Genomic DNA, 3,479 nt, shown 5'->3' on the forward strand with positions numbered 1-3,479 from the left:
TCTTTATACGATCAACATCTAATTACACTAATTAAAATATTTACAAACGTAATGAGAATGATCATGGGAAAAGGCAGTTAATAGAGTGAAAGACATGAAGTAAAGGCCTGGAGAATATCTGAATATTGAAGGTACATTATACTCCGTCAGAGCCTCAGCCGGTTCATCGGGCTGCAACGCCTCAGCGGGAACGTCAGGCTTTCACGCCTCAGCCGGATCGCCAGGCTCCCACACCTCTACCGGTTCGTCCCGCGCCCATGCCTCGGCTGGCCCGTCAGGCTCGCCCAGGTGGGACGCCGGGTGGTGTCCCTAGAGGAGGGGTACTGTCACGCCTGCTCCCGCTCTCCCTCTCTGGCATTCAAGGGTGCCAGGCTGCCCTTCATTACGGTCACTATCATTATGCTCAGCAGCGCTCATTGGACTCACCTGGACTCCTGGACCTACACAACACTACCCCCATGGCAGTGGAAGGGATGCTACGGAGCGTAAAATGTTCATGCGGCACTGGAGTACGTTGAATATATGAGCGCACTTCTTCTGCTTCTTCTTTGGTATCACAGTTGATAACCATGGCAATATATGCTAAGAAGCCAACCTTACTGAAGCACAAATTCGTATCACTCTGTATTGGCCTATCTATCTCAATTCCGTTCAATTTATTTATTTATATACATTGTTCCATAAATATAATTTTCTCTTACTTTAAAAACCATGCTAGTTACAATCACACAAAAACATACCAACACATCAAAGAAAACGAAAGGGGCATAGGAATTGGTGCAGACCAGGAGGCAGGCATCAATTTCCTCAAGTTCTCATTTAAGCTTAAACTCCATTAGCTGTGTGCTCTCACCAGACATAGAGCCACCATGCCTCTGGACTGCATCCCTTCCTGTGGGCGTCTGCCTGGAACACAAAAACATGGGGGGTTTACACAGAATTAAAGATAGTGTTTCCCTAATCAGACGTTGCATGCATCAACCAATGGTTGCGTGCCTGATCATCGACTGTGCCGTTGGGCACCAGATTGCTATAACATATTATGTGGTTAGCTGATACGTAAAATACCTATCCAGGCATTGTGAGATCTGGCATGCATCTGCAATGACTGACCAAAGGAACATGCCCAATATCATAGAGTTAAAATCACATGATCTGTCAATTAACCAATAAAAAGGCTTTACTTAGTCGGCATGCAAATAGGTCCCATCTGTGACACATACAGTACACTTATACACACACAAGTGTGTATGTGAGTGCCTGAGTGTGTATGTGTTTGTGCATGCATGTGTATGCAAGTGTACCTGTATATCCTGGGCTTTCTGTGCCCTTACTTAGCTTTCTGAATGCACACACTTTATCCTTCTTGATGGAGAGTGAATATAAGACATCAGCTTCATATAGACCCGGGATAAACTTGAGGCGCAGACAGAAGTCTGCGTCCATGGTGATCCGTTGTGTAAGGCCTGTCATGGTGTGATGTGATGATAATCTGTTCTCCTCAACCCCTTGACAAGAAGCCTCATGCTGCAAGAACACAACAGCAGCCCAATGTGGTTTCGCCTGAGGAAATAGAACATGGTCACAGATCCCTGTTTCAGTATGATATGTTGGATAAAAGAATAAAGACCGACACCAATGTCAAGTTCAATAGCCTTGTTCAAGCATTGTATAAGTCCCTACACACAGAGTCAGGGGAACAGCCCAGCTAGTCGATTACTTATCAACTAGACTCCATAACAGTCCCCTCAGACATACAATGTTTCTGCCTCTGTGGTTTAACCACAGATGATGTAGGTTTGGTCTAATACCCATTCTGCTTGGTGGTCATATGTTTCAAAGATGATTAACAATAGAGTAGCCTACTTGATCGTATTGTTTTTATAACCCTCGTTGTTGTCGGGCTTGACTCGAGACGTCCTGTGTAACGATGTGCGCTGAGAGTCGGGAAGCAAGTACAGGGAGTGAATATTTAATAAATAAACGAAACATAATACGAAACAAGAAACTCTAACAGCACACAGACATGAAACGGAAACAGAAACAATAACGCCTGGAGAAGGAACCAAAGGGAGTGACATATATAGGGCAGGTAATCAAAGAGGTGATGGAGTCCAGGGGAGTGTCTATAAGTGTAGCCGTGCGTGACGATGGTGACAGGTGTGCATAATAATCAGCAGTCTGGTGACCTAGAGGCCAGAGAGGGAGTATACGTGACATCCTGTTACAAAACAGAGTGTTTCTGACATACACTACCAGTCAAAAGTTTGAACACACCTACTCCTTCAAGGGTTTTTCCTTATTTTTCCTATTTTCTACATTGTAGAATAATAGTGAAGACATCAAAACTATGAAATAACACACATGGAATCAAGTAGTAACCAAAAAAGTGTTAAACAAATCAAAATATATTTTATATTTGAGATTCTTCAAAGTAGCCATCCTTTGCCTTGATGACAGCTTTGCACACTCTTGGCATTCTCTCAACCAGCTTCATTAGGTAGTCACCTGGAATGCATTTCAATTTTAACAGATGTGCCTTGTTAAAAGTTAATTGTGGAATTTCTTTCCTTCTTAATGCGTTTGAGCCAATCAGTTGTGTTGTGACAAGGTACGGGTGGTATACAGATGATAGCCCTATTTGGTAAAAGAACAAGTCCATATTATGGCAAGAACAGCTCAAAATAGCAGAGAAACGACAGTCCATCATTACTTTAAGACATGAAGGTCAGTCAATGCGAAATATTTCAAGAACTTTGAAAGTTCCTTGTGCAGTCGCAAAAACCATCAAACGCAATGATGAAACTGGCTCTCATGACGAACGCAACAGGAAAGTAAGACGCAGCGTTACCTCTGCTGCAGAGGATAAATTCATTAGAGTTAACTACACCTCAGATTGCAGCCCAAATAAATGCTTCAGAAAGTTCAAGTAACAGACACATCTCAACATCAACTGTTCAGAGGAGACTGCATGAATTAGGCTTCATGGTCGAATTGCTGCAAAGAAACCACTACTAAAGGACACCAATAAGAAGAAGAGACTTGCTTGGGCCAAGAAACACGAGAAATGGACATTAGAACGGTGGACATCTGTCCTTTGGTCTGATGAGTCCAAATTTGAGATTTTTTGTTCCAACCTCCGTGTCGTTGCGAGATGCAGAGTAGGATGAATGGATGATCTCTGCATGTCTGGTTCCCACTGCGAAGCATGGAGGAGGAGGTGTGATGGTGTGGGGGTGCTTTGCTGGTGACACTGTCAGTGATTTATTTAGAATTCAAGGCACACTTAACCAGCATGGCTACCACATCATTTTTCAGTGATACGCCATCCCATCTGGTTTGCGCTTAGTGGGACTATCATTAGTTTTCAGCAGGACAATGACCAAAAACACACCTCCAGACTGTAAGGCCTATTTGACCAAGAAGGAGAGTGGTGAAGTGCTGCATCAAATGACCTGGCTTCCACAATCACTGACCTC

This window comes from Salmo salar, chromosome 19, assembly GCF_965601325.2.
Source record: "Salmo salar chromosome 19, fSalSal1, whole genome shotgun sequence".
Lineage (NCBI taxonomy): Eukaryota > Metazoa > Chordata > Actinopteri > Salmoniformes > Salmonidae > Salmo > Salmo salar.